Source organism: Podarcis muralis, chromosome 17 (genome assembly GCF_964188315.1).
Source record: "Podarcis muralis chromosome 17, rPodMur119.hap1.1, whole genome shotgun sequence".
Lineage (NCBI taxonomy): Eukaryota > Metazoa > Chordata > Lepidosauria > Squamata > Lacertidae > Podarcis > Podarcis muralis.
This window is the reverse complement of record NC_135671.1, coordinates 14,962,793-14,974,383: the sequence shown is the minus strand read 5'-3', so window position 1 is coordinate 14,974,383 and position 11,591 is coordinate 14,962,793. Positions and strand designations below refer to the sequence as shown.

At 46.6% G+C, this 11,591-nt stretch overlaps 1 protein-coding gene across 2 annotated transcripts in view; it reads left to right on the top strand.

Moving 5' to 3' along the window:
- Window positions 1-1,911: 1,911 nt before the first annotated feature.
- The window catches only part of PLPPR1 (phospholipid phosphatase related 1), a 116,692-nt gene continuing 107,012 nt past the window's right edge, over window positions 1,912-11,591 (top strand). The window contains exon 1 of one of the 2 annotated variants that reach the window (XM_028711836.2): window positions 1,912-2,038. The gene's annotated coding sequence lies outside the window, so the exon portion shown is untranslated. Of the gene's footprint in view, window positions 2,039-2,467; window positions 2,561-11,591 lie in introns of those variants that run through there. The other variant, XM_028711837.2, reaches the window with a different exon arrangement.

The window sequence follows — 11,591 nt, the reverse complement described above, 5'->3', positions numbered from 1 at the left end:
TTAGCAGTGATGCAACTCTGTCCAAGACCTTATATAGGAACTGGAGGCTCTCAGATGGACCCTGATCCAGGAGGGTGCTTGCATGCATTTCCTCCTCCTCCTGAGTAGGGCAGCTTCATGGGCAGCTAGCTGGGCAATTCATATAGACACCCCTGAAGATCATGCCTGGTTCACCATCTTCTGCTCCTGTGGCTCTGGGGGCAACAAGTCTTTTATTAGGACTTTTTCTGTATTGGACTGGAGAATGTGTGATCTTTGTCATGTATCTTGCTGTTTCTATGGCTTATAAACCACCTTGTGTCCAGAAAGGCGATGAGCAAAATAAACGTGAAATGAAATGAAACAAACAGGGTGAAGAGCAAGGCAGGAACCTAGGCATCTGATACAGAGACCTCTGGTACTAAGCATGAGTACAGTGGTACCTCAGGTTACAGATGCTTCAGGTTACAGACTCCACTAACCCAGAAATAGTACCTCGGGTTAAGAACTTTGCTTCAGGATGAGAACAGATATTGTGTGGCGGCAGCGGGAGGCCCCATTAGCTAAAGTGGTATCTCAGGTTAAGAACAGTTTCAGGTTAAGAACGGACCTCCAGAACGAATTAAATTCTTTACCCGAGGTATCACTGTATCTGAATCAGATGATTCCTCAGGGTCACCAGCTATGTGTGTGTGCATATTGCTGTTCCTTCTTGGAGCAAATTAAAAAATGCTTTTGCAACAACTTCAGGCAGGGAGGGACGTCCAGAGAGAAATCCAAATGGAGAAAAATGTGTAAATATCCTCTGCAAGCTTGTGCCACTGTTGGTGCTGGGCGGGGAGGGGGGTTAAAGAACCTTTTGTGGAAAAGGTTAAAGACCCCTTTGTGAAAGCGACTAAAGGGGAAGAGGTTCAAACCTACGCTGTCACAGCTTCATGATGAGAGACTACAAACCGCCGTGCCAGCCACGGTAATGTGGCGTTTCTGTGCAGCACAGGTTAGCGGTCCAAGAAACAAGTGCTCACACAAAGCTCCATAATTCACTCTCCCCACGTGCCTTTCCCTGGGGAAGCCCGAGCTGCGCAATTGCCCAACCTACTTTCCTCCAAAGCGAATTGATGCTTTGTACGCGCCTCTGGTTTGGCCTTAAAATCGGACCCAGAAGGGAGCAACTGGAAGCAACCTTTCTCAATCGCCACTGAAGGGTTGACTTTCATCCCCTCCCCTTCAAATATATATACATATATGCCTTCTATAGGAAGACATGCTATAGCCGGAACCGGAATCTTACGCTGAGCCGTGCCATGCGCTTAGAAACACCTCTCTCCCTCCTGATCCCTCTTTGAATAAAGCCAAGGCAAGCGGGGATTTCAGTTCCCCGGAAAGGGTCGCGCGCATCCTTACCAAATGGGGGTGGGAAGTCCGGGAAGCAGGTGAGAAGGGGAGAGCGCATCGCTTGGCACAAAAGGAAGCGGGGGCGGGAGAGAGAAAGAAAAGCGCTAGAGGTAACTCCCCAGCGCACAAGGCGATGCTAAGGAGCGAGCGAGAGCCAGGCGTGGAGGAACCCAGACGAGACCCCTCAGCCTTGGCGCACGACGCCACGCCCCCTTCCCCTATAGGGCCGCGCCTCCCCTGCTTCCAGGACACAGGAGGTGGGAAGCGCAACGGAGCTGCGACGCACGCCCGAGCGGGCGCTTAGGGTCCCCCGGCTGCGCCTGCGCGATCCCCCTTCTCCTCCCCCTCAGCCGCACCGCCGATCTCCTCCTCCCACCCTCCCCATCAAGCCCCTTTCCTTCCCTCGCTCGCTATTTCTCCTCCCGCGAAAGAAATAGAGGATCCAAGACCTGGTGGACGGAATACTAGCGGCGTCCTCAATCCAAAGAACTCGGCTCTCTCCCTCGCGCGCGCACACACGCGCGTCAAGATAATATATATCCGCACACCCCGAGATCATAATGCATTGGATGGAGAGGGTGTCTCCGGGCGGCAGCTTGCGTGGATCTTGCTACTCCTAGCTCGGATAGCGGTGCCACGAAGAGGCGGACGGAGGGAGAACGAGGTGAGGCAGAGGACGGGGGGTTGGATCGTGGGGAGAGGGGGTTTTCTCCGGGAACCTTGGGGTATCGGCTGCGGAATGAGAGAGAAGGAGGTGGTGGCTTATGGTGGCAGATAGCTAGGAAGGAGGCATGGAAACGTAAGGAGGGCTTTTCAGCGCAGAAGGTGGCTCTGTGTGTGTGTTTGGTGGGCATTTTTTTCCTTTTCCAGTCCCACTAGGAAAGTTTTCCCCCCCGAGTTTAGGAACCCAGAAAGGAGGGCGACACAAAGAGCACTTGTTGGTGTCTGCAAAGCATGTATAGGATATTTTAATATATATATATATCAAATTGATTCCCCCTCCCTCTAGAGTAGTAGGAGGGCACCGCGTGGGATTGTGTAGGTGGGCGTGCGCAGCACTCGGGGCGCATGGAGGCGTTTGCCGTGCTCGGGAGTGTGGTTGTGGGTCTGTCGGGATGCGGTTCACAATACGTGCGCGCCCCGTGGCTTTGGAGCGAGGGCCGCACATGATCACATCCCAGCGAAGGTGACTTTCTCTCTCTCTCTCTCTCTCTCTCTCTCTCTCTCTCTCTTTACCTGATTGCTTATGGGTCTCGCTCGTGTGATTTCTTTGTTGCGCAGAGTTGGCCTCCCCACATTGAGATGGGAGCTGAAATACACCTGCTGCGAAAAGGTTGCTTCAAGATGGAATGAGATTTCAATGAGAAACAGTCGAAAAGTGTGCTTAGAATAGATACATGGGGGGGCGGGGGCGGAAGAAATCTGCATATCAGTAAAGTTTTGGCTTTTGCCGCAGATCTGTTCCAGGAGTTGGATGTGTCTCTATGATGGCGTTCTGCTAAGTCCAGTTGTGGAAATCTGTCCTTGGAAGTGTGTGTGTGTGTGTGTGTGTGTGTGTGTGTGTGTGTATCCCGGCTTTCCTTGACATTAGGCTGGTTGAAAGGTTCTCTCACTCACAGCCTGCAAATAGAGATTCGGTTTATGTGTTAAGCTGCTGTGGAGAGGCTCCGCCCTGTGGTATCAGCAGATGAAAAGTGGTCCATGCCGGGTCCTCCCTGTGAAAAGAAAGGTTTGCAGTCCTTGCTCTTTTGGAGGTTCCTCATTAGCTGGGCATGACAGTCAGCCAAAGTGGAGTTCATGGCATCAATGGACATTGGGAAAGGCAGCACTGTGGATTTGTGTCATTTTTTGGTGTTTTCTGGGATCAATCCAGCTGATTTCCTAAGGATTTAAAAAAAAAAAAAAAAAAAAGAACAGTGCATCCATTACCTTCTGATGAATACCAGCAGGAAAACTGTGTGGTGAAAATTTTTAGCTCTATGTTCCCATGGAGAATTTCATTCTTTAAGAAAACAAGCTGTGGTGGCCCAAGTGCCAGGGCATCATTCATATAATGACAGCTGTCTCCAACCATGCTAGCTTCAGAGTTGTGTGGCCTCTGCCCTCGAATCTCTTGCAACTCTGGTTATGGTTTCCTAGCTGTAAAAGAACAGACTTGGAGACTGAACGTTGGTTCAGAGCCAGTGTGCTGCAATGGTTAGAGCTGGGGTCAGCAAGGTTTACCTTGCCTGGGCCAGTTCACTCCAGCGAAGATCCCTTCATGGGCCGGATTGCATTTCCGACATCTGCGTCTGCGCAGACGTGATTTCTGGCGCCACGCAAGCGAGTCCCCGCACTGCGCCGGTTTAGCGCACTGCGCGGGAACTCACTAAGTGAGCGGCTCGGTTCAGGGGCAGCTCGTGGGTCAGTTAAATGACCCCCGTGGGCTGCTTGTGGCCCATGGGCCTTAGGTTGCCGATCCCTGGGTTAGAGTGTTAGGCTAAGACCTGGGAAACCAGGGTTAGAATCCTTACTCAGCCATGAAGCTCACTGGGTGACCTTGCGCCAGTCACTATTCTCAGTCTAACCTAAGTTGTTGTGTGAGTAAATTGTGGAGTGGAGAACCATGCACACCACCTTGAACTGCTTTCAGAAAAAGGTGGTATATATGTAAACGTAATAAATAATAAACCAGGTTAACCCAATGAGGTGCCCTTCAGATGTTGTAGACCAGCTCCCATCAGCGCTAGCCAGCACAACCAGTGGTCACAGACGATGGGAATTGTAGTTTCTAGCATCTGGAGGGTGCCATGTAGGCAAATATTTTGCTTTGGAAGTCGCTGCTGAATACTGGCTGAATTCAAGACCTGTACTCACATAATCTAATAGCAAACTTGGGTGTGTCACAGAATTTGACAGAAAGCCAATCCTGGCTGTCTTGGGCACATCTCATATAAGTGTTTGCAGACACAAGTTTGACCTCTCTGACTGTTCACACATTTGAAGTTAAACAGCTTAGGAAGTACAGTCGTACCTTGGTTGACAAACGCCTTGCGACTCTAACATTTTGGCTCCCAAACGCCACAAACCTGGAAGTGAGTGGTCCGGTTTGCAAACATTCTTTGGAACCCAAACATCCAACACAGCTTCTGATTGGCTACAAGCTTCCTGCAACCAATTGGAAGCTGCGTCTTGGTTTTCGAATGTTTTGGAATTCGAACGGACTTCTGGAATGGATTCCATTCGACTTCCGAGGTACAACCGTATGTCCAGTGGAGGGAAAGAAAGAAAGAAAGAAAAAAGTGAGATGTGAATCAGCTCCCAGATTTGGTTACCACATGATAATCCAAGCAATACTGGAGGAAACTACAGTGGTACCTCCGGTTGTGGAAGGGATCCATTCTGGAGGTCCGGTTGGATCCTGAGGTTTCTGCAACCTGAGGACCACTTCTGCATGTGCGCAGACCACTTCTGTGCATGCACACGCGACAAAACCCAGTAAAATACTTCTGGGTTTGCTGCATGCGCATCCCAAATTTTACGTAACCTAAGGGTTACATAAATGGAGGTAAAGGTAAAGGGACCCTTGACCATTAGGTCCAGTTGTGACCGACTCTGGGGTTGTGGCACTCATCTCGCTTTATTAGCCGAGGGAGCTGGCGTACAGCTTCCGGGTCATGTGGCCAGGATGACTAAGCTGCTTCTGGCGAATCAGAGCAGCGCACGGAAATGCTGTTTACCTTCCCACCGGAGTGGTACCTATTTATCTACTTGCACTTTGACGTGCTTTTGAACTGCTAGGTTGGCAGGAGCAGGGACCGAGCAACGGGAGCTCACCCTGTCGCGGGGATTCGAACCACTGACCTTTGGATCGGCAAGTCCTAGGCTCTGTGGTTTAACCCACAGCGCCACCCGTGTCCCGACTGTACAAAATACCAACGGTGACTATTTCCCCAGCTGTGGAGTAAATACTCACGTTGTTTCAGACTAAAATAGTTGTGTTGGTGTATTCTTTATACTGCTATATTAGTACTTTATTAGTAGTTGTTATTACTATGCTTATATCCAACCTTTCCTCTGAGGACCATGGTGTACATGGTTCTCCTCTCCAATTTATTCTCACAACAACCCCATGAGGTAGTTTAGGCTGAGATACAGTGACTGGCCCAAAGGTCACCCAGTGAGCTTTATGTCTGAGTGGAGGTTTGAACCCTAGCCTGCCAGGTCCTAGCCCAACACTCTAATGCCAAAGGGTGTGGAATTGAACAATTTCTTGCTCAGCGTTGTGGATCATTGAGAGGGTCAGCTGAGAGTGAAATGGGAGTGCTTCAGTTGTAGTGGTGGCATTGTGGATGGTAAAACCGTTAGTACAGTGGTACCTTGGTTTACGAACTTAATCTGTTCCGGAAGTCTGTTCTTAAACCGAAACCATTCTTAAACTGAGGTGCGCTTTCCCTAACGAGGCCTTCTGCTGCCGGTGCCCTTCCACCATTTGGCTTCCGTTCTTAGACCGAGGTAAAGTTCTCAAACCGGGACACTACTTCCAGTTTTGCAGAGTTCTTAAACCAAATAGTTCGTAAACAGGGCTGTTCTTTAGGTTACAGATGCTTCAGGTTACATACGCTTCAGGTTACAGACTCCGCTAACCCAGAAATAATACCTTGGGTTAAGAACTTTGCTTCAGAATAAGAACAGAAATCGTGCGGTGGCGGCGCGGCACAGCGGGAGGCCCCATTAGCTAAAGTGGTGCTTCAGGTTAAGAACACTTTCAGGTTAAGAATGAACCTCTAGAACGAATTAAGTACTTAACCCGAGGTACCACTGTACTAAAGTTTCTATAGGTGAAGATTGAGGAGGCAAAAAATGTGGATAAGAAAAAGCTATAAATCTTTTTACACTCCACCTGTCTTGTAGTGGGAGACATTATTCCCACATATTATTTTGTGTCTTAACACACAGGGGGACCTCAGGCTAGGGGGGGGGGGCGGGTGTATCCCTCCAGGCCTGTTGTCACAGGAACATGGAACATTAACACAGGAACATTCAAAGGTGGGAATAACTTTTTACAAGCAAAAACATGATCTGGGTTCAGTGTCAGACCAAATGAGCAAAGCAGCTCATTCCCATTGGTCTTCCTTGCCGAGACTGAAAGTCCCCGCCTCCTCAGGGCTACTTCCAACAATCAGAGACTGCGCCTGTGTATAGCCAATCTCTCATCTGCCCTTTTCATGCCTCTTCTGGTTCTGGGAGACAAGGCGTTTGGGGGGGGGGAGCTTGTGTGTACAAGAGTGGGAGACACCTGTGACTCTTCACCAGCCTGCCACTAACTTTCCCAACTCACTAAGCCTTGTTACCTGTTCAGTTCCTGGCATATAAGGAAGTTGTAAAATTTCAATAGAAATGGGAGCTGGTTTGGGATGTGGATTCATTAGATGACAGAGCTGTGTGGTGGAGGAATGGCTTGGCATGTTGCGCTCTTGGGAGTCCATACTTTGCTGTGGCCCTCTAGATGCTGTTGGAGTCAAACTCTCATTGGCTCCATCTAGCATTGCCAATGGCGAGAGAGAATGAGAGCTGTAGTGCAACAGTATCTGCAAGTAGAGATTCCCCACCCCTGATTTTACCTACAGCTGCTGTCCTTATGTCTTCCTGGTCTCCATATATCCTTGAGATTTGCAGGGTAGACCAGTGTTCTGGATTCATCCTTGCTGGACTACAACTCCCATCATCCACAGCCAGCTTAGTGAATGGTAAAGGATGATGGGAGTTGTAGTCCATCAACATATAGAGACCCAAGGCTGAAGAATACTGAGGTAGACTAGGCTCCACTAATGGGGGACACCACTCCCACAAAGCGAAATACACATTTATCTAAAAGGCATCGCAGCATCAATATGAGCAGTAGGGCAGAGTCCTGTCGCTTGGAAAACTTGGCTAGAGCTTTGGAAAGGCTCATATTTTCTTAAGAGATGTGTTGATCTTCCTTGTTTCGAGGGAGCTGATGTAAAACAATTTGATGTGTCTCTTTGCAGGCAATAAACATGACCTATTTTCTCAGCAACAGAGTCTCACTGCAAGAGGGAGGAAGGGAAAAATACTCTCGCCTTCCTTGGGCCCATTCGTTTCTCAGAACAAATGAGCGGGAATCAGAAATGAAAGTAGCACAGACTTTCAGCCCTGCCTGCAATCTGGGAATAAAAGTGCTGGGTCTAATTGTGGGACTGTTGGAGTCCCTCAACCTCTAATATGCCAAAATGGTCAAACACCATAGGACAGGGGTAGGTAATCTAAGACCCGGGGGCTGGATGCGGCCCAATTACCTTCTCAATCCGGACCACGGACGGTCCAGGAATCAGCATGTTTTTACATGAGTAGAATGTGTCCTTCTATTTAAAATGCATCTCTGGGTTATTTGTGGGGCATAGGAATTTGTTCATATATTTTTTCCCCAAATACAGTCATACCTCGAGTTGAATGTTGCTTCGGGTTGAGCACGTTCGAGTTGCCTTTTCTAACATGCTTCCCTCCAAGGTGCTCCCTTATCAAAACCTGATCCCTTTCCTAATGCAATGAGTGGGAGCCTAGTTGATTAAAAGAACCAATAATATGGGAGGGGAGAGGCCTAATTTATTGAATTTCCCTTCTTCAATGCCTTTGTGCTCTATGGAGATTGCCAGCAGTTTTGCCATCTGGTCGCTTGCTCTCTCTGCCCACTGCTTCTCTAAGCAGGGAAATAGGTAGGTGGGAAATGTGTCTCGTGCATTCTCAAAAATACAGGAGCACATAATGAAACAAACTGATTTTAAAAATTTATTTAAAGAAGTGGGAAAAGCCATACCATCAGTCTTGTGGCAGCTGGCTCTTGGGGAAATGGTAAAGAACCTATTAGTGAAGACGGAAAATTCAATGCCCAATAATCCTTCTGAAGTTTTATCAAATTCTGCTAGGGAGTCTCCTATGATTCTCAGGTCAGACAGGGCAAGGCAGCTGGGAGTCTAGGAAGCCAAACTTCCAAGATAGCACGGCTGGGGTTTTCCCCCTGTCCAATTTAAAGCAAAGAGAGGATTCTCTGTTTTACAGGTGATTGACACGTGCAACAATATTATAGAGCTGCACAGTCAATGACCACAAAGCAAAACCCCTGCACAAAAAGTAGCACAACAAAATGAGCACTGGATTCATTAATGGAGCATTAGAATCAGAAGGAAGAAAGAAAGTGAGCTAAAAAGTGGCCTGGAAATGGCAATGGCTGGTTAGCTGGAATCCTGAACATACATACATAATTTAATTTGTAGGTAGCATTTCCATAGTTAAAAAGATGCTCAATGCAGCTTGAGACATGAAAAAAATACATAATTGCAAAGATAGCAAAAGTAGTCATAAATGATAAATAAAACATCAAAAGTGTACAACCAAATGGAAACAATATCCACATAAATCATGATATCATCAAAAATAAAGATACAAAAAACTAATATAACTATCAGCAACAATGCCCCACTCCAACAAATACCCCTAAACAGTAACCCACCCCACCCCCCATCATGCTGGTAACTACCTCTTATTTCACAGTAGCATTGTGCTGGCTAGACAGAGTTTGGAATTGCCAGATTAAGAAATGGGATCGATAATGGGAGGTTTCATATTAAATAAAATAAAACATAAAAATCTATTTGTATTCTCTTGCCAAATGGTGCTCAGTAACTACTGGTTTAGAGAACAGTAAATGCAGAATCCTGAAATACTTCCAGTCCCCAGAGGTTCACTACTAGAACACAGACACCTTTGAGTTGCAAGCTGTTCACATTATATACAGTGGTACCTTGGTTTAAGAACAGCTTAGTTTATGAACAACTTGGATTAAGAACGCTGCAAAACCGGAAGTAGGTGTTTTGGTTTGTGAACTTTGCCTTGGAAGTAGAACACGTTCCGCTTCCTGTTGAGTGTGTTCCATTTGTAAATTGAGTTCCCTGCTGCTATGGGAAAGCGCGCCTTGGTTTAAGAATGCTTTAACCAAAGCATTGCAAAGAACGGACTTCTGGAATGGATTAAGTTCATAAACCAAGGTACCACGGCATTCTGTTTCTGAACTTCAGGAAGAGTGCCTGTCATCGCGTAGTCAAGCCAGTAGAACCCACACTCAAGAGGAAAGGTAGTACCAGACTTGGGACGAACCCCAAGGTTTTAGGGATCTTTTTTTACAAAAAAGATTCGTAAGAGGGAGACCTCCAAAAAGTCTGGTAAGATCTCCACTCAGTGGACCAGAATGTGTACTAAACCTCCCTTAAATTCCCTATCAGTGAAAAGAAAAGAACTCACTCTGAAACTCACTTACAGATGGTACCTAACACCACGGAAACCAATGCTAATATGCCCAGGAACCTCACGAAAATGTTGGAGAGGATGCACCTCCACAGGCACATACCTTCACATGTAGTGGGAATGTCCCAAAAGCCAACTCTTCTGGATAGCAATAATACAAGAAATATGCAAAATGACTAAGCAAGTATTAGATGTCACCCCAGAACTGGCCCTGCTAAACATCTTCCAAGATAATATTCTACCAATATGTTGCATGATCTCTGATGCTCATTTCTCGCCTCCTGACCAGATTGAGCCGGGGAGAGGTTCCTCAATGACTCCAGTCTACTTATACTAGACAATCATTATATTACATTACTCTGCAATCATCTTCTGAGGCCCTTCTTTGTGCTTGAGAGGTCCGAAGGGTGACAACATGACAATGGGCCTTTTTTGCGGTGGCTTCCCACTCATGAAATACTCTCCCCACAGAGGTTCATCTGGTGCCTTCATTATACAGCTTTAGGCACCAGGTGAAAACATTGCTCTTCAACCAGGCCTATAATATTTCATTATTGTACAATCTATGATATTGTACACTTAATGTTCTGCAACCCTTTTAATTGGAGAAGGGGTTATTGCCTTGTTTTGGTTTTGTGTTTTTATCCAGTATTTTTCTCTTGTAAACTGACGTGAGATCTTCAGATAAAGGGAGTGGTATAACAACAACAACAACAACAACAACAACAACAACAACAACAACAACAACAACAACACTTTGTTGAATGATGTTGTCTATTGCTGAAGGTGTGAACATGAGAGAGATCCAGAAGTTTATTTCAGCTGGAACTCAGTTCCTGTGCCTCTCAGGTGGGCACCATTGCTATTCAAAGAGAACAAAGGAGGTGTTCATTGTAATTTTTGGCACCTCTTTTTCTAGAAAAATAGCACTGAATGGATGCTTATGCACTGCCATGGCTAGGGGATGTGGTGGGGGAAGCATAACATAAGCTTATGCAGTACAGTTGGAACTGAGATTTCTGTCTTTGTTAGCTGGGAATGGAGTGCTCATTTTCCTAATCTGTTTTATGTGATGGCATTTCCCCCTTTCTGCATGATAAACGGCGGCTATCATTTTATTGCTTGATTGTGTCAGGTTGTTATCATGGAGGATCTGCTATCATAGATCATTCTCTTTTTATCGTGCCGGCTTGCTACCAAAATAAAAGGAGGCCAGCCAGGATGTGATAAAGAAGAGCAATCCGTGGTAATGCGTTTAGGGTAATGCTTTTGCAAAACAATGAGTTGATAGTTGCTGTTTATCATGGGGTGAAATGTAGCTTCTATCATATAAAATGATCGTGTACGTTGGCCCTGAAAAACAAATGTGCAAGTAAGTAATGATGAAAACACATTCACCCTACAAGGTTCATGTGATAGCAGACTTTGGTTTGCCACCTTGCTTAAGACAGATGCAGAGCAGTTGTGGCTAGATGGTTTGTGGTGAATGCTGAAAATCCAGCATTCTGCTTCTTTTTAAGGATTAACATGCATCATAAAGGTGGTAGGTAGATAGAAACTTGATAAATGAGTTTTGGTAGAAGTTTGTGTAGGGCACAGAACACCTATTAAGTGGTGGGGTTGCCTGAAGGAGGAGGACCTCTTGCAGAGATCTCAGTGCCTAGGCAACTTTGTATTAACCAGCTGGGATCACAGTGGGCATGTAAACACTTGCTCACCTGGCAGATTGCCTGTAACACCCTGTCATGTGATGAGGACAGTATTGCTCCACTGGTTCCCCAGAGTTATGATAGCATGAAGATGCATGGTAAAAATTTCCCCAAAATTTGGCAAGGCATTACAAATAGCTGGCTTTCCAAAGGAGGATACAGGCAACTGTTTACCAAGTGGTCACTTGCCATTAGCAGTGACGCGGG